The sequence below is a fragment of the Durio zibethinus genome, chromosome 17 (genome assembly GCF_047325235.1).
Source record: "Durio zibethinus cultivar Kanyao isolate XHJ-2024 chromosome 17, ASM4732523v1, whole genome shotgun sequence".
In the NCBI taxonomy this organism is placed as follows: Eukaryota; Viridiplantae; Streptophyta; class Magnoliopsida; order Malvales; family Malvaceae; genus Durio; species Durio zibethinus.
The window spans coordinates 13153060-13173861 of NC_143178.1; positions in this window are offsets into that span (position 1 = coordinate 13153060).

Sequence of the window (20802 nt, forward strand, 5' to 3'; positions counted from 1 at the left end):
TTTTTATAAATAATGTAATTTATTTCGTTTGGTTTAAATTTTTTGAAATTATATCCTCATATCAATTCATCCTTTTGATGAAGAATTTTTACTTTAAGGACACATCCCCAATATTCTTCACTGGCATCTGTCTTTAATATCAGTAGATCTCCCTGTTTAGGTAGATAAACTTTAGGAATATAAGTTAGCTTTAATTTGATTTGTTTAATAATATCAATGTCTGTTGTTGTCTAGACAAAATCATTGTCTTTGCGTTATTTACGCAAAAAAAAAACTTTCTTTTTTAAAAAAATTTTTGAAAAACTATCTGCCATAATTTAATATACCTAGAAATTGCTGAAGTTGTTTAATATTATCCAGTTCTTCTGGAAACTCCTTGATCTTCAAGATGATATGATCCTGCAATGTTAATCCATTAGCAGTAGATTAAGACCAAGAAATTCAATTTTTGTTTTTTCAAGTTTAACCTTTTTGGGACTTAAAATAATACTATGTAAAATAAATTCTTGAGGAATAATATTCAAGTGTTTCCTGTGCTTATCTAATGTAGAGGAAAAAATAAGTATATCATCAATACATACACAAAAAAATTGTTTATGTTTACTGAAAATAGTGTCCATCTAACACTGAAAAATTTATGGTGCATTACATAGACCAAAAGACATAACAGTCCATTGGTAATGACCTGTTGGTGCACTAAAAGCAGTTATAGGTTTAGATTCGGGTTTAAGCATGATTTGCCAAAAACTAGACTTACAATCAAATTTTGAAAAATATTTAGCATTTATTGCTAAATTTATCAAGACATCTTTACGAGAAATAAAATAACCTTCAAAGATAAGATTTTAATTTAATCTCTTATAATTGATAACCACGAGGGGTTTACCTCATTTTATCTCAGAATGGTTTCTTAACATGAATGCTGGACTTGAATGTGGATTGGTAGTTGGTTCTATTAAACTTTTTTCTAGTAATTCTGAGATTTGTATCTCAAATTTGTCTATATCCTGTTTGGTATAGATCATGGGCTTTACCCATATGATCTCTTTTGGATTGTGAAGAGTAAGTTCACAGTATCGTGGACTTCTTTGCCAAAGCTTTAATGGTTATTCACTGAAGTTTTCCTGCAAAATCTTATAAAGCCAATGTTTTTCATTGATTGCTTTTATAGCATTTGTTAGTCTTTCTGGTTGAAAGTTTTTATCACAAATATGCTTATGTTCTTATAATAAAGGAATTTCAACTGATGTTTTATCAATTGTAAGAGTGACATGAGTATTTGTTATAGAAAATGGAACATAAGTTTGTAAAAAATTATTTCCTAACAATATATCTCCATGCATGTTAGGGAAACATAATATTTTTGGTATTATGAATCTGACATTATTGAGATAAATAGGAATATTTTTTGCTTTATAACCAACAATAGTTTCCTTACCATCGATAGCTATTATAATGATAGGATGCTTTATTGGTTGACATTTGTTTATAGGTAAAGCATTGTTGCGACAGCTTGAGATTGTTGCTCTAGTGTCGAGCAATATATGTAGACTATATGGTTTATAGTCCTAAAATCAAAAGTCACATTTCACAAAAATGTAATATTTATCTTTGTTAGAAAATAATATTGTGTCAGGTACAGATAATATAAAATTATTTATAAAATGTAACGTTTTTATCTCTTCTTGTCTAGGTGTTCTAGATGAAGAAGTATGTGAATTTAAAACAAAATTAACAGAATGATAATAGGATTGATTATCACCTGTATTTTGTTGCGATGGATTATCACCTGCAAAAATAAGAATTTGATTATTACCTGTATGGCTTATACTGTTGGCTTGTTGAAGATTTTTTGTACTATTTATACTATGAAATCTTTAAAAAGAACTTCTGTGGGAAGTATAAAAAGCTTGATTGCTAGTTATACTCTCAATATCAAGTTTATTTTATTTTGTTTTTTGTATTTTATTTTATTTTTTATGGATTTTAATCTTACATGTTTGGGGTTTTTTTATTTTTTTATTTTTGGGTTTTTTTGGCTATAGGTTTGGGTTTGATTTTTTTGTTGGTCATTGGGTGTTTCGATGGGTTTACAAAGAGGTCTCTATTAGTGGGCTTGGCTATTGGTGCAGGTAAGAGGTTAGTGGACTCTTTTGGGTGGCAACTAGTTGATGGAGTGTGTAGGAGGGCATAAGGGGATTTTTTTCCTTTGGGTTTGGCAATGGACAAGGATGGTGCCAATGGGTCTTGGGGAAGTTAGTGATCGAATTGGGTTGGTTGTTTGTTGAATAGGGCTTGCTAGGGTGGTGGAAATAGTGGTTTGAAAAAAATATAGGGAATGGTGCTTGTTGGGATGTAAAATGGGTGTGTAATGAATGCTTTAGGAATGGTGCTTGCTGGGATAAAAAATGGGTGCCCGATTATAGGGCTGCTTGATGTACCAAGGGTCGATCGAGGTAATTTGGTCTTGATGTTTGCAATGGTCGGTCGAGGCTTGGTGTGGGTAAGGCTGAAGGTAGAGGTTCGTATAGGTGATGGCATGTAAGCTATGGTGTTAGGTCGGGGTTGGAAATGATGCTTGTAGGGCTTAGTTGGGTAGCAAGGGTGTTTGCAAGGGGTGCTAGTGATGGGTAGGGGCTAGTCTGGTGATATGTATGGCTGGCCTCATGTGTGAAGGCTAGGGTTGTGGTTGATCTAGAAGGGTTGGGATTGGTGAAAAATTAGTCCAGCCAGGGTTGGCATCAAGGGCTGTGGAGAATGCTTAGGGGGGTTAAGAAATCGATGCTACGTGAGTGAGGGCTCTTTGGTTGAGTGTAGGGTCTCTCACAGGTGAGAATAGGTACTGGCCTCTCCAAAATTATTGCCTCCCTTGGTTTTTTAATCCGGTCATTAGTAAATAGTCCTAAAACTTTTAGTATGGTGAAGTAGTGGAGCTGGGACCAGGACTAGTGGAGTACAGGGTAGTGGAACAAGGTCTTGGGGCTAGGCGTGCAGAGACCAAAACTTGTCTTATTGTCCATTTTTTGTTGTTTTGTTTGTTTTCATTACATTTCTTTCTTTTTTTTTTTTGTTATTATTGAATTTTTAATTAATTAAATTAATAAAATAAAATTGGTAAAAAGATCTGGGCCTAATATTGGAACTTGAGGCTCAAAAAATTGTTTGGGTTTACATTGAGCTTTTAAGCCCAAATGATTGAATTTGGACTCAAGAATAAAATGGATTCTATTTAGAATTTGAACTTTAAATCTAATTAGATGTTAATTCATACAAATAATTCAAAAACAATTAATTCGAGGTAAGTTTGAAACACATTAATTCAATTATTGTGTTTAAATTAGTCCAAAAATTATTTAAATAAATGTAAAAATCAAAACATGTCAAATCAATCCATATTAAATTAAGTTGAATTTTAAACTATGTAAATTGATTTGAAAATGATTAATTCAAGACAAATTTGAACGATCTTAATTTAATTAAATTCAATTAAGTTAGTTCAAATTAAAATTTTAAAATTGAACAAATTCGAATCGGGTTAGATAAAATTGGGTATCTACAACTATCTCTCTTTGCACATTAAAAAGAATTAAGAATAAAGCAAAGATATAGATAACAATTTTATTCGAAGTAACAATTCAAAATTTTTCAAAAGTTCTTTTTTTGAGTTTTTTTGTTTGGTTTTATTTTGTGTTTTTTTATTTTTGATTTTTTTCTTGGTTTTTTTAAATGACGAATTTGACCACTTGAAAACAAATTTAAAAATTCTTTTAAATAAGAATTCAACAACTTTTGAAAATAGAACAAGAAATTATGCTGGAGGTCTTACAAATTTCAACATCTTTGAATATTCCTCCCAATTAGAGGTGTTGAAATTTTGAAAATTTAAAATGTTTTGTCCGAAATCTTAAAGATTTTGCCTGAAAATTTTACAAATCTTGATATCTTTGAATGCTCTTCATATTAGAAGCATTGAAACTCTGAAAATTTAAAATGTTTTGCTTAGACGTCTTAAAGATTATGCTTGGAAGTCTTACAAATCTCAACATCTTTGAATGCTCCTCATATTAGAGGCATTGAAACTTTAAATATTTAAAACATTTTGCCTAGAGGTCTTAAAGATTATCTTGGGTGCCAACTTGACTAGGCTTAGTTTAATCTGGTTGCTAGCTACACTGGGCATAAAATCTCAATCGTGCCAGCTAAGTTGGACTTAAATATCATTTGGGTGTCAACCAATTTAGGCTTAAGTGCCAACTAATCTAAACTTAAATATCATCTATGTGCCAGCTAATTTAGGTTTAGGTACCAACTAATTTAGGTTTGGGTGCTAGCTAAACTAGGCTTAGATCTTATCTTGTATCATATCTTATTTTTTTTCATTCATTTTTTCAACAACCCTTTCGTCTTTTGCAAATCCTTTTTCTTTCAACTCTTCAAACCTTGTTGACATTTTGGTTTTTTGTCAAACTATTTTCTTTTTCTTATTTCTCTCTCATCTTTTTCATGATAGACATTCTTATCTCTTTTTTCTCTTTTTTTTTACTATTTTTCTTTTTTTTTCTTTTTTTTTTGTTTTTGTTTTTGTTTTTCTCTTTTTTTCATTTCACTACTTAAAATATTTTTATTTCTTTTATTTTTCTTTTTTCTAATATTTACAAAGTTGACAAATACAATCATGATGTAAATGACTATTTCCATAAAATAATGCGAATGTGAATGTCTATACGAATACAAGAATTCGAATGCTTGATGCAAAATACAAGTGACTTTTTCACAATGCAAATGCCAATGTTCCTTTTATGTAAATGCCCCTACAAATACTTTTCTATGATGTAAATGTAATGATGCAAATGCAAATGTCTTTTTTGTTTTTACAGCATACAGATCAAATGTCTTTCTCATGATGTAAATGCAAATGCCTTCTTCATGATGCACATGCAGTGATGCAAATGTCTTTCTTATAATGCAAACATGAGTGATGCAAATGCATTTTTTTATTATTTTTTTGAAAGATCTTTGTTCAAATTTTTAATGTTTACTTTTTACCAAAAATTATCGCAATATTTGTACAAAATGCTGAACTAATCTCCAAACTTTTCCAAAGTAATTACAAAATTGCCCAATATAAATGTTTCTGTAATCAATGAGAAAATTTAAAAATGCAAGGATTTCTCTTGGGCTTATAAAAGAGATAATTTTTCTAAAACATATTTTTATTGAAAACATGATACTTTAATGTGCGTTAAAACTAATCACTATGTTTTGAAAAAGATTTAGGAAGAGAAAAATGCTGGTTTTTTATTTTCACTCTTTGGTGAAATGAAAAGCCTTTAATGGGTACCGATCTTTCAAAAAATTTTGCATCGTGACTTTTTATTCTAGATAGAACCTTGGAACTCTAAAATTCTTTTGGGGTCTCAAGAATGGCACTAGCTCTAAATTGTCTTTTTTGGGTTTTCACCTTAGAGTTATATTTTTTTAATCAATGAAGAACTTGGTAAAATCTTGCCAATTAATAACAAGCATACACAAATTTTCAATGACATAGCTCTTTAATTCAAATGTTCACATTTGATTAAAATTGACTTTTTAAGGTATGTAATATAGGCCAAGGTTCAAGGTTCTAAAATAATGGATAAATAGGTTCAAAAATATTATTCAAGATAATTAGGCCAAAGATCTTACGGAGCATTCTCTGAATGCAAAGCCATGTGTCTTTCTTTCTTTGTCCTTTTTATTTTTTTTATTTTTTATTTTTGGAAAACATTTGACTTCAACTTTTGCATTCTACCTTATCAAATTCTATCTTCTTTTTTCTTAGGATTCTAACTGAAACTTTATCACTTATTGTCCCAGATCATTATCTTTGAGGTGCATGTCTTTCTTTTTTTGCTTTTTTTTTTGGAAACGTTCAATTTCATCTTTAGCATTATACTTTCCTAAATTCTCTCTTTGTTTTTATTTGAGACTCTAACTGAAACTTTATTTACTTTTTGCCCCAAGCTCTCATCTCTAAAGTGCATGTCTTTCTTTTTTTGCTTTTTCTCCTTTTTTTTCTTTTTTTTTTTGCTCTTTTTTTAAAACATTTGACTTTATATTTAGTAAACTACTTTCTTGAATTCTTGGAATTCTAATTGATATTTCATTCACTTTTTACCCCAAGCTCTTATCTCCAAGGTGTATGTTTTCCTTTATTTGTTTTTTTTTTTCTTTCTTTTTTTTCTTTTGTTTTGTTCTGCTTTTGCTTTTCTCTTTTTGCTTTTTTTTTTTTGAAACATTTGACTTAATGCTAGCAAACCATTTTTTTAAGTTTTTGGGATTCTAACTAAAATCTCATTCACTTTTTGCCCTAGGTTTTCATCTTTGAGGTGCACATTAAACACTCTTAATATCAAACACTTTCCTTGAAGTTGGTATTTTTAAAATATCCTTATTTTTCTCCTAGTGTAAAAAACAATCTTTGGCTAGGGTTCATTTAGGAATAAAAAGTTTAATAGGCTCAAATGGGTAACAACTGGATAATTTTTTTTTATGTGAAGGATATAGAAAAATGACCATTCATTATTTCAAACATGATCACTTAGTTAGAAGAGCAAATTATTTGAAGAAAAAGATAAAAGGCTTCTTTTTGTTTTTGTCTTTTATTTATTTTTGGGTTATAACCATTAATTGTTTTTACATAATTGATGCCCCATCTTGTTTTTCACTCAAGGTTCTCATGACGGTGAAAATCAAGTTGTATGGGATGTCACAAATTTGATCATATAGTTCATAAAAAGGCTCATTTTGGTTTCAAACTTGTTTGGCATTTTTTTGGTTAAACTACGGAAAAGATATTAAAACATGAAACAAATTATCTTAGGTGAGAAGGAATTTGCTTTTTTTAGTCAATGTGTCTTAAAACGTGAAATAATGGCTACTTAAGAGAAAAGGTTCAAGCATTTTTCGTGTTTATGGTCATTGAAAGAATTTGGACAACTCAATCATATTGGCAAAATTTGACATACATTGAATTACCAATTAAAAATTTGAAAGAATATTTGGCTTGGTTTTCAAAATTCAAAATGAAATTTCAAAACTAGCCTATTTTGTTCATTGCCCAAGAAAATATTATTAGCTCAATATATCAAATGATGACAAGGTTCACAAGTTAAAATTCATGATTGAAGCATAGGAATAGTCAAGGAAATGTGTGAAGGTATTAGATGAGTTTATTTTTTAATAATAATCACCAATTACTTCAAGATTCTCACCATTTAAAAAACATATATTTCCCTTCAAAAAGTCTTTTTTTTTCAATGAAACTTTTTGTTGATCCTGAAAGCTTCTTATATAGACTTTATTCTCAAATAATTATGAATTGATTTTTTAATTTTCATCACATAAAAGTTAAAAAATATATAAAAAACAATATTTACAAAAATCCAAAAATTAAAAGCCATTTTTTTCAAGGCGTTTCTCTTTTTATACCTTTAGGAATTAATTCAAATTCCAAAAAAAATATGTTTTCCTATTTTTTTTAAAATACTTAAAATTTTAAAATTGAAAAAGAATTAAAAATTTCTAATGTCAACAAATTTATAAAAAAATATGATGTACCATATCCATTCATTAAATGCAGACATTTAGACCCAATTGAAACTTCACATTCTTAGCAGTGCTCTCAAAATGATATACAAGGTTAAGAAAAGCCTTCTACTTGGTGCTTTAGCTTTAGAATCTTGACCCTCAATGCCACAATTATCAATTATCAAAGCCTTCAATCAGCTCTTTAAACTTTACGGGATTTGCATCGATCAAAGTTTGAACCATATCCTTGAAGGTAATGCAATTTTTTATGGAATGTCTATTGACCCCATCATGGTATTCACATTAGCACTTGGATCATACCCTTTTGGGTAAGAAGGATTTCTAGGCTCTACAAGGATAAAGGAAATCATATGACTACTGACAAGCAACAGAAAAGGCTTTGTGTAGAATATTGGAAGCAAATGGTGTGTTTTGACTCTCTTTCTTTTATGGCTATGGATGGCCTGAGTTGATCTTTTGTTTTGTGAATACCTGTGGTGAAAGATTCTAGGAAAGAGACGTTTGAACATAAAGATAAAATGGTTGAAGAAAGTCATTGGCCTGAGGTGTCAAATTGTAAAAAGGTTAGGGCAGGTATAGGGACTAATGGCCATCCACCACATTTTCATGTATCATGCTGAGGTTTTCCTTATTTGTTCTTCAATGATTATTTCTTAAGCATGTCACCATAAATACCTTCATTCCTTTCATTATAAATCTTTGCACTAGCATTCATAATTCTTCCCTTTTTTATCCCATGCTCAATTTTACCCATAGTATATAGTAAATTTGCAAAACTTGAAAAGATGTTACCAATCAGTTTATCATAGTAAGGAAAAGAAAGAGTATCTATAAATAGGGAATTCATTTCCCTATTAGTGAGGGGTGGTTGAACTTACAAAGCTACCCCTTTCCATTTAGCGGCATATTTTTGTAACTTTCATTAAGGATTTTTTTCATGCTTTGAAGGGTTAATCTGTCTAGGGTTATTTCTAATATATGTTGGTATTGCTTCAAAAATGCCTGAGATAAGTCTCTTCAAGTGCGAATTTAGCCTTTTTCCAAACTATAGTACCAATTGGCAATTACCCCATCAAACTTTCTTGAAATATGTGAATAAGTAATTGTTCATTATGGGTATACCCAACCATTTTGTTACAGTATTGAGACAAATGTATCTTAGGGCATCCATTTCCATCATATTTCTCAAATGTCGAAACTTTGAACTTTACAAAGATAACTAGGTCAAGAACTAGGTTAAGCTCACGGGCATCAATTTTCTTGAAGACATCAATTCTTTCTACCACCCTAAGTTTCTCTTCCAACAAATTGTTTTTGCTTTTAAACTCAGTATTTTCAACCAATTTTGGCACTTCTTTTAACTTTTTCTATTCTTTAGGATCATCCAAGTTGGATATTATGATAGGATCATAGAGGGTAGTAATGGGATTGACAAATATCTAAACTAATGATGGTCTAGTACCAGTAAAATTACAAGGCTAGTAGTCTGCTAACGGTACCTTTGTAGCATGGGGATTCTGAGCATAAGGATGTGTGGACCCAAGTGGGTACAATGGTTCTTTAATAACAACTTCTTTTCTTGGCCTAGATGTTTTAGCAATTCTCTTTCCTTCTGAGAGCCTTGACACTATCCATTTCGAATCCATTAACTGTCTTTCAATACCTTGTCATATTTTCATAACTTTTCCTTTCATCTTTTCTTAAGCTTGTTCAATTTGTTCTATTCCAATCCTTTGATCTGTTGTGAACAAAACTAAGCCGGCTTAAAAGATGTAGCAAGAAATTAGCACCATTGAACCTTTATTCTTTGAAAAAACAAGATTAACTTTACTTTTCATGATGATAAATGTGCTATCATGATCATGGATGCATAAGTCGTGTAAAACCTTATTAAAATGCATAGATGCTTAGATGATGAACATTTGCATACATACGATGCTTAAGTAACAAAAATCATACTACCTATGTAATGGGACACAACATCATATTACAATGATGGTGAGATGTGTTCACAAGAAATGCAATCTATATAATGCAAATTTTATGGAATCATACCATTCATGAATTTACATGCATGAAATATGATGAAATACTACATGAAAATGAGAAGCATGTAAATGATTGATAAGATATAATTATATGAGATGCACTAACATATTTTATGCATGTGATACGGCATGTACAATGCAAATCCAATGAAATTGACACTAATTTTGGGTATTAAATGAAGTGCATGTTCTATTTTTTATTTTTCAATGCAAAACATGATAAAAATAACCTCAAAAAGGATTAGATGAAATGGAAGGGATAAAATTTAAAATCACAACTCTTTTTTTTTATTTAAAAAAAAACTACAAATGCAAATCTTGAACAAACGCTAAACGAATTGAATAATATGTCCCAAAGAAAATCTATTTGATGGATCTTTTTATCTATTTTTCTTTTTTCTTCTTTTCATTCTTTTCATTCTTTCCTTTTATTCTTCTTTTACTGCTTATTTTTCAAACCATTCCTTGATTTTTAAAGATAACTTATTAATAGAATATCCTATTCATGACTTTTGAAATGCTTTAAAAATCTCACAACAAACTATCTAAGATGAATGTTTTTAATGCTTTATATCCAAAATGATGCATGTAGCAAACCCGAGAAAATATGAAAAACTTAGGAAAAATTGGTAAAGAAAGACTTTTAAATGCAATGCGAAAGAGTAAATTAATGTTTTCTTTTATTTTCTTTTCATTTTTTACAAAGCCCACTAGACAATCTGATCAGTTTCAAAACTTTTTTAAAAAAAAAAAAAACTTGGGAACACAAAATAAATACAAAACAACTTCATTCTAAAATGAAAATTTTAGTTTAAATAAAAGGGGTAAAACTTCTCTTTTCTTCATTTTTTTCCTTTATATTAGTTAAACAAAGAAATTAAGAAAATCTTTTTTTTCACTTTTTTTACTTTTTTTTTTCTTCAAAGAAAACAATAATAATTCAAGAAAACATTTCCTATGGAAAATAAACACATAAGATTACCAATACTTCAAGAAATTTTTCTTTTCCTTTTTTTATAGGCTTTTACTTTTTATTCGATCAATAAATAAAGAAATAATAAAAAGCCTTTTTAAATTTATTTTTGTATTTTTGTTTATTGGAAAAATAAAAAAATTATTTTTTTAAATATTTTTCAAAGATGCAAATTTTGAATAAGCACTGGTCAAATTAAAGTATATGTCAATTTATTAAAAGAATAATTTTCTTTTATTTCTCTTTTTTTCTCTAATTTTTTTACACTATTTTAGTTTTATTTATACTATTCATACACCTAAATACAGATTGTATTGGAATGTTTCTTTCGTGCCCTAATTCGGGTACTTTTTCTATAAAAAAGATAGGCTTGGCTTTACCTAAAGTCAGTCCCTTAAAGCCCACTATATGCTGAGTGAGGATTTATACGTTTAACAGGTTTCCAAATTATTCCTTACTGGTATTCACATAAGACTAGTAAGGCACCCCAATCCTCACCCATTATAAGCTATAAACATAAAGGATTTAATTTCAGTGGAAGTATTTCGCTGCTATTACGAAGTTTATCACCTTATAAAAGCATAGGTACTATATTCCTTCCTAAAAGAGACAGAGCCCAGGTATAAAGCTCATAAAAGATATGAAACGTATCATATGTGTGTGAGAGAAAATAATATCACAATCTCTATCCTACATGCCCCACAATTTATTGAAAACAACATATACATAAAAAAATAACGAACAAATGACATATTAAAAATGAAATGCATATAAATTTTTATTACTAGTTATTTATAAACAAAATCAAAATCAAGAAAATTAAGGTTAAATGCCAATTAAAACCATTAAATCAAAATTAAGGATAATAACTAATTAATTTTTGACTTTATAAAAAAAATGACATCTCTAATGGAGTTGCCAACCTGTTGTAACGGTTGTAAGGGCCAGTAGACTAATCTCAAAACAAAAAGGAGTTACCACCAATCTTTTTTGGCTAGATACGATTAGTCACCTATTAAAACTTATCATTTTAATAAATATTTTAAATTAATTAAAACTTTATCAAAAAGATAATTTTTTGGATCTATGAAAATATTTTGGCTTTGAAAGTCAGTTACATATAAGGAATAATTGGCACTCCCACAATGCTTGTTTAAAATAATATCAATTAATTATATGTTATCCTTTAATTATGACTAAAATGGTCTCAATTTCGATATATTAAAATTTAATTTTTTAAATTTGTTATTGTAAAAAACATGTTCTTGAAAAAAAAAGAATATTGCATATTGAAAAATTCCCGAAAATATTCAAATATTTTGGTAATATAAAAAAAAAAAAAAACCTTCTTACATGAAGATCTCTTAAGAATTTTTACTCGAAATTCTCAAAAAATCCTATCTTCAGTGGCTCATGTTTATCATCAAAATTCATATTTATGATGCATATAATAAAATATGATACTTATGGTTTAATTCTAAAAAAAATCATTTCTTATTCTATTTATTAAAAAAAAGAAATCATGATTGAAAATTATTCTAAATGCTCTAATATATTAGCAGCATTTAGATAAATTTTCTTACCTAAATATTCTTAAAAAATCACTACTCGAATTTCTTTAGAATCTCATCCTCATAATTTTTCGTTTACTTTTATAATCGGTATAATGCACATAGATTAATTTGCAATGTCATTGTATGAAATTTCGTTTTTCAAAAATGAAAAAAAAATGACAATTTTTCGTATTGAGAATCATTCTAAATATTTCAATTTTTTGGTAATATTTTTTGAAAAATTCTCTTCCCTAGAGAATTTTCGGGAATCACTATTCAGAATTCCCGAAGTTTCGCCATCAAAAATTTTTATTTAATTAATTTTATTACTACTCTTTAAAAATTATATAATGATACAATTATCTATAAATTTATTTATTCCCTAAAAAATGAATGCTCTTAAAATATTTTATCTTTTTTTCTTTTTTAAGAAAATTATTTGAATTAAAGAAAAAGGAAAAAAATAAATAAATAAAATCTTTGTATTGAAAAGAGTTTCTAATTATTTCAATATTTTAGTAATTTTTAAAAATATTTTCTTACCTATACAATTATCGATAATTATAACTCGAATTTTTCAGAATCCCATCATCAAAAGTGCTTTTTTTTTTTTTGTTAGACTTTTGTGATAATAATATTTTTCTAAAAAAAATTAAATAAACATCCAAAATATATATATCACTTTTCACATATTTATTTATAGATTTCATAATCTAAACTCTATAGGTATTAATATAAATAAATACAAATAAAACAAAATAAAAAATAAAATATATCGTAAATGAAGCCTCTAGGCTACCTCCATAGGGCAAGACAAGGGATAAAAGAGGACCCGAATTTGAAAGGGCTGCAGGCTGGACTCTCTCCAAATCAGGTAAAAAGCTTTGGAGGAGGTTCAGGCCAGGCCACTGGGTTGGGCTGGGTTGGGCCACTATGGAGTGGAAGCTTAGACTGAAACCTGAACTGGATCACGGATCTAGGCCGAGTTGAGGCTGAGCGGGCCAAGTTGGCTTGTACGGATCAGGTTGGCGGGTCGACACTGTATTTATCCTTTTTTAAAAAATATTTTTTAACTTAAAAGGCTTGAGTTTTTCCTTCTTTTTCTTTGTTTGTTTCATTTCATTCTCTACTTTTAGAAAAAAAAAAAAAAAAACTTTAAACAAACAATCCAGAGGCCGGAACCTTCTCCCATCACGGCCGCTGCTGCTCCACCGGTCGCCGCTGGTTGCCGGATAGCTTTTCCTTCCCCTTTTTCTTCTTTCCTTCTTCTTCTTCTTCTTTTTTTTTTCTTCCTTTCTCCTCTTTTTTTTATTTCCTTCTTCGCCCTTTTTTTTCCGACAATCCCTGCCGTTACAGCTTCTCCAGCCGCCGATCCTCCCTTTTATTGCTTGCACTGTCTTTTTTCTGTTTACATATATATATTCTTACCGGATCTGACCCTTTATTTTTTTCATAGCTTGGCGCTGCTTCTTCCTTAATCTAGGGAATGTGGTTGATTTTTTTTGTTTTCTTTTTTGGAAATATTTTGTGGTTTTTAATCTGACAGGTTTTGGGATTTTTTTTTTTGGCTTTTTTGGTTGTAGGTTTAGGTTTGATTTTTTTGTTGGTCTTTAGGTGTTTTCGTAGGTTTAAAAAAGGGTCTCTGTTAGTGGGTTTTGATATTGGTGCGGGCAGGAGGTTAGTGGACTGTTTTGGGTGGCGACTGGTTGATGGAGTGTACCAGAGGGCGTGAGGAGATTGTTTTTTTTTTTTGGGTTTGGCAATGGACAAGGACGGTGCCGGTGGGTCTCGGGGAAGTTGGTGATCGAATGGGGTTAGTTGTTTGTTGAATGGGGCTTGCTGGGTTGGTGGAAATTGTGGTTTGATAAAAAAAGGGGACTGGTGGGGAATGGTGCTTGCTGGGATGTAAAATGGGTGTGTAGTGAATGGTTGGGAATGGTGCTTGTTGGGATGGAAAATGGGTGCCCGGTTTTGGGGCTGGTTTGGTATGCCGGGGGTCGGCCGAGGTAATCTGGTCTTGGTGTTTGCAAAGGTCGACCGAGGCTTGGTGCGGGTGAGGGTGAAGGCAGGGGTTCGTGTAGGCGATGACAGGTAAGCTATGGTGTTAGGCCGGGGCTGGAAAGGGTGTTCGTGGGGCTCGGCTGGGTGGCAAGGGTGTTTGCGAAGGGTGCTGGTAATGGGTAGTGGCTGGCCTGGTGATGTGGTTGTAGAGGGCCCTCTGGTTGAGTGTAGGGCTGGCCTCGTGCATGAAGGCTGGGATTGTGGTTGATCTAGAAGAGTTGGGACTGGATAAAGGCTGGTGCTACTGCCCCGGGCAAATGCGAGGGCTCGGGACTGGTGAAAAATGGGTCCTGCCAGGGTTGGCGTCAGGGGCTGTGAAGGAGGCTTAAGGGGGCTGGGAGACCGATGCTGCGTGAATGAGGCTCTCTGGTTGAGTGTAAGGTCTCTCAAGGGTGAGAATGGGTACTGGCCTCCCCAAAATTGTTGCTTCCCCCGGTCTTTTAATCTGGCCATTTGTAAATAGCCCCAAAAATTTTTAGTATGGCAGAGCAGTGGAGCTGGGGCTGGGACTGGTGGAGTGCAGGGTAGTGAAGCAGGGTCTTGGGGCTGGGCGTGGAGAGACCAGAAACTTATCTTGTTGTCCATTTTTGTTGTTTTGTTTGTCTTTCGTTTCATTTCATTTCATTTTTTTTTTTTTTGTTACTATTCAATTTTCAATTAATTAAATTAATAAAATGAAATTGGTAAAAAGATTTGGGCCAAAAATTGGAACTTGAGCCGTGAAAAATTGATTTGGTTTCTGTTGAACCTTCAAGTCAAATGATAGAATTTTGACTTGAGATTAAACTGAATTGGGTTTTAAAATTTGAATTTTAAATTAGATCAGATTTTAATTCATGTAAATGATTAAAAAATAATTAATTCAAAGTAAATTTGAAATATATTAATTTAATTAGCATGTTTAAATTAGTTCAAATTAAATTATTTGAATCAAATGCAAAAATTAATCACAAGTTGAATCAATTCAGATTAAATTAAGTTAAATTTTAAATTATATAAATTGATTAAAAAATATTAATTTGAGATAAATTTAAATGAATTTAATTTAATTTAATTCAATAAATTAGCTTAAATTAAAATATTAAAATTAAATTTAAAAATTAAATAAATTTAAATTGAGTGTCTGTAAATATTATTTATTTTTTATGTCATACAGTTGATATATACCAAATCAATAACATAAATTTTAGTTGTATCCAGTCTACGTACAAAATCAATAACATAAATTTTAGTAATGTCCTGTCTACATACAGTAAATGACCAAAATTTTTGCAACATGGCACTTTTTTTGTTTTCTTTTTTTGTGGCTTTTTTTTTCCGTACTTTTTTATTTTTTGTTAAATCTTTTTATACTTAATAAAAATTTTTAAAGATTTTATTTTTTTAAACGTGGACCTCACTTTATATTAAGCTTTCTTTTTTGTTGTTGTTTTTGTTTTTATCTTTTTTTTTTTTTAAGATTTTAAATTTATTTTTTATGGGATCCACTTAATACTAAGAGAATACTAATATTTGTTTTTTTTTTTTTTATTATTATTTTCCATTTTCTATATTTAATAAATATTTTTATTTGATTTTAAATTCCTTTTTATCTCACTAACTTGATATCAATATATGACATACGTCAAGTTATTTTTCTCTTTTTTCTTTTACTTTTTTTTATCATTTTTTCTATTTACTTTTTCTTTCATTTTTCTTTTAAAATTTTTTAGTATTTTTAATTTTTTATGTAGAGCTCATTCGATATTATTGATTAACAAAATTCTTTTCTTTTTTTTTTTTTTTAATTTGATCATTGTTTAAGAAGAGAATATTAGAGAAAATTCATAATTGTTAATGTCGCATAACAACTCGATTTTCTTTTTTTTTATTTTTTATTTTTTTTCTTTTTCATCTTATTTTTTTTTCTTCTTTTATTTTTTTATTAGATAATGTTAGCTTCGAATTAATATAAGATTTTGATATAAAAAAAATATTAAGTTAAATTTATCATTTTTAAAGTTATTCATTAAGTCATTTTTCCTTGACATTATTTTGTTAATCAAGTCTTGCAAAAATTCTAAATATTATTAGATCTTAATTTTTCTCGACAATTCATACTTTTAAATGAATATCATTTGTAAAAATATATTTGAGAAAAATCAATCTTTTTTTCTTGATAAAAATGTCAAAATATGCAATTTTAAGAAGAAAGAATTGATCCCATCATATAGAAGATTGATCCCATAACTTTCAAAAGCTCATCCTCTACTTTTTAAAATGAAGATTGATCCCAAGATCAATCTCCTCAAGTGAAATGCTCCTTCCCTATTTTTTCAAGTTAGAGGATTTATTCTAGGATCATCCCTTCATTTTTAATAGCTATATTTTTGTATTTGAAAGCTTGAATATTGATCTCAACATCGATCCCCTTTACATAAGAAGTTCGAATAAAGACAATTTGAAAGAAATAACAGCTCTTTCTTAATTCTAATGACTCACAATGGATAACAATGATCTCTTACTATAAAAAAAAGCATCAAACACATTCTAAATGAGAGAACAATTAACCGAAAGCTTTAAATCAAGAAATCAAGAGCTTTAGAGTCTATAGTGCTTCAATTCCATATTTTTTTTGTAATCCTTATATCCAATCTTCATTTGTCTCTTCATTTTTTTACTTAACCTTAGCAAAATTTATCTATTACAAGTTTTTACTAGTTTGTAAAAGCTTTTGTGTTTAAATAGGACTTAGTGAATCAAGAGGTGAAGAATCCTCTTGAAAACTTTGTAAAAGATTGGGTAGAACCTTAAAAAAAGTTAGAGGTTGCTATCTTAACCTTGATAAGATAGAAACTATAATTTGTATAAGAACATTTTTCACTAGTGGATTTGAAGCTTGGTTAAAAAAATTAAGGAAGGGGATGTAGGTGCTTTTGGAAAAGGATCGAACCTCTATAAATCCTTTTGTTTGATCTCTTTATTCTTACTCTATTATTTTTATTGTTGTTAATTTGTACTTTAATTTCATAATTTATTATATTTTTAGTTTTTCATTTACATTTATTTGAAAATTTATCTTTGAGAATGCATTTAGAGACAATCTAATTCACCCATTCTTGGATTATTCTCTATACTTGAGTTAATAATTGGTATCAAAGCTTGGACTATATTTGTTGTAGGTTTAGCAACATAAGAGTGATCTTATGACTCAATTTTTTGATATATTTGGTGAAGGACAATCCATCCCTCTTATGTTTGAAAATTAAAAATACACTTAATAAAGGACAAGAATAAAAGCTTTCATTATGGCTTAAGACATGAAAGCATGGATGATTCTAAGCAAAGGGTTTGATGTTCCAACATATGATGAAGAATTGGATGAGAAGCACTTGAATCTTATCCAAGCAAATTGCAAGGTTATGAACATGCTATATTGTGCCATGAATGATTAGAATTTTAACAACATGTTATTTTGCTTTATGGCTAAAGAGATATGAGATAAACTTGAAAAAATGTATAAGGAAACAAGAAAATAAGAGGAATTAAGAGCAAGATACTCCTCAAACCAAAGTGTTTCATACTTCATGGCTTTCAAAGAGCCCAAGGTAAATTCATCACCTTGTAATTCAAGCTTTTATACTTTTGATGAATTACAAGATATTTTTGATAAGTTAGCTATGAAATTTGAGTTAATGAGTTTGAAATACAAGAAAATGATTTCTAGATTGATAGTAAAAAAATGAATTTTGATAAAAACAAATGATGATTTGGAAAAGCAAAATGAGAAATGAAAATGAATTCCCAATCTTGCCAAAATAAAAATGAAATGTTAGAAAAAGAGAATTTAGATTTGAGAATGAAATTTGAAAAACTGATAAATGAAAAGGATGAAGTTTTAGTTAACCTCTCATATGCTAAAATGACCAAATGTAATCATTGTAACTTTCATGGTCATATTATATTGTTGTCTTATTAGAAGAAATGTTTCATTTAAAATTAGGCTATGAATTTATAAGGGAACAAGAGATATAGTGACTACCCTTGAAGGACACAAAGCAATTGGTGTAACAAAAACCAAATGATTTGTCTCTTGTAGGTGTGCTAAAGTAAAGAGATACAAAGCAATTCTTGAATATTTGATACTTTAGAAAAAAAAAATGGAAGATGGGTAATTTCTATGCTATTTGTTCATTTAAATTTTGATTTTCCATTACTATGTGAAATTATTGTTCTTAATTTCCATTAATCCCTTAAGGTTAATGGTTATGACTTGATGGTACAAATTTGATTTGATAAATGTTTGCAAAATATTGAGAAACTGTGAGACTAAAATTGAGTAAGATTTTGTTTATGCTCTTGAGTCCTTTAATGATAAATATTTAAGCATGTAAAATTAGTTCAACATGACACATGTTTTGAGTTGCATAATCATGAATATATTATCACATTAGTTCTTGTGTACATAACTATGATATAAGTATATTCTCATGATTAATAAAATTGATTTTGTACATTCTTGTCATATGTTTATATTTTAATTTTGAGAGCTTATGCTTATGCATGATTTTGTATGTGAATTTTGGATATTGATGATTTCATGCTTTATAAAATTGTTATTGGGGCTTATGAGCTTAATGTTATAATTCTTTCTCAAAATATAGCATTAATTTTATGGGTAATTGCATAAACATGAATGCTTGAAATATGTTTGACATACTTGGTGTGTTTGATTTTTATGCTTAATTTCTTTATATTTATGCAAAAACTTCAAAGGAGCATACAAAACTTAAAGATTTGAGTTTTTAAATTTTGCTTTAAAAATCATTTATACAAAAGTCAAGCTTTTAAATGTGAAATTTTGTTTTTGCAAGTTTTTAAGTGTAAAATGAATTTCAATATCCTATGTTCAATGATTTAAACTTGCTAAAAAAAAAAAACTTGATAACTTGCAATAGTTTTAATTTTTGAAGTATTAAATGCAAGTTTTCAAAGACTTTATAAAGATTAATAGATCAAATCTTGCTTTTGAGAACATATGGGCATAAAAACCATTTGGACAAATTGAAATTTGATATAAAATTTTTCTAAATTGTTTAAAGACTTCAAATATATTTTTAATATATTTGCCTTTTGCAATAGTCTTTTCAAAGAAATATGGCGTTTTAAGCATTGACTTTTTTATTTCCTTCATTTTAAAGCCAATTGACCCTCTTGAACAATTTTGTTTTGTCATTTGAAGCTTGTTAAAATAATTCAAGATGGTTAAAAATGAGCTTAACTAGTTTTGAAAATTTTTAAGGTCTTTTCCAAGCAAAAATAAGTTTAAAAGTGTCAAAATCAAAGTATTGAATATATTAAGCTTTGAATGATTTATCCTATTTAGTTTGGCATAAATAAATTTGCTTAAATGAGTTTAGTGCTAAAAATATAATTTTTATGGAGTTGATGCCTCTTGAATTTATATATAGTACCATTTGACTAGTTTGAGGCCTAAAGTGCTTATGAAATTTGCTCATATAAAAATGTTTTTGCAACTTGGACAAGTTTGTTGAATATTGAAATATTCTTATATATTTGTTTCATTGTCAATTGAATGAAAATAAGTATATTTGATCTTTTATGTATGTTTTTGGCACTATTAATTACACATAATGAGCTTAAACTAGTGAAAATTTTATGTGTATTTAAGAGATATACTAGCTATAGTAGTGTTTCTTTGGTGTTTATGTATTTGCTTGAAGGTATGGCAATATATAAATGATGTCCAAACTTGCATAATACATAAAATGGCCTAATTCTTGAAAATTCATGAAAAAGTTGCATAGATATGATTTTGATCTAATATTTGTGTCTTTGCTAGTTCAAATTATGTTTTTAACATTACCAAAGTCTTAATTTTGATTAAAAACATCAAAATCCATGATTTGGAGTCAAAATCACAAGTTGTTTTATGGTCTTTTATGCTGATACAAATAGAGGATCGATCCTTGTTTAATGAAGAATCGGTCCTTATTCAAAAATTGCAGAAATCAAAGTGAAACTCAGCAAAAAATCAATCTTAGTTGAATTAGGGACTGATCTCCCTTTAATGAGGATCGATCTTTTTTGAACCAAAATCGATCCCTTCTTTGGCAGTAGTTAAAAATCATGTGTTTAAACCTCCAAAACTCATTTTCTTCTCTTTCCTTACTTTCGATAGCCAAAATGCCAAATTTTGATTCTTTTTTAGTTGAAAAATGAGGATTTTTCTTTAATGCTTAATTCTTTTATTTTCAAATCTTAAATTTGTTTGTGATTCTCAAATCATCACATACTTATATGTACAAAATTATTCTTGATGAAAGTTTGACTATTAAAACGCTTGGACTTGAAAATAATCTTAAAGAATACGTTATCCTTGTGCTTAAATATTTATTCAATGTTAAATATTTAGCTCAAACTTGAGAATTTATGTATGAAGAACTTCTTGAGCTTAATGAAATATGGTTCACCTATTGTCTTGGTCAAGTGTGCTTATATGATTACTTTGTTTAGTTTGACTTTGAAACTTATGCCTAAAGATCATATTTTTTAAACTTAAGTTAAGTAAATGCTT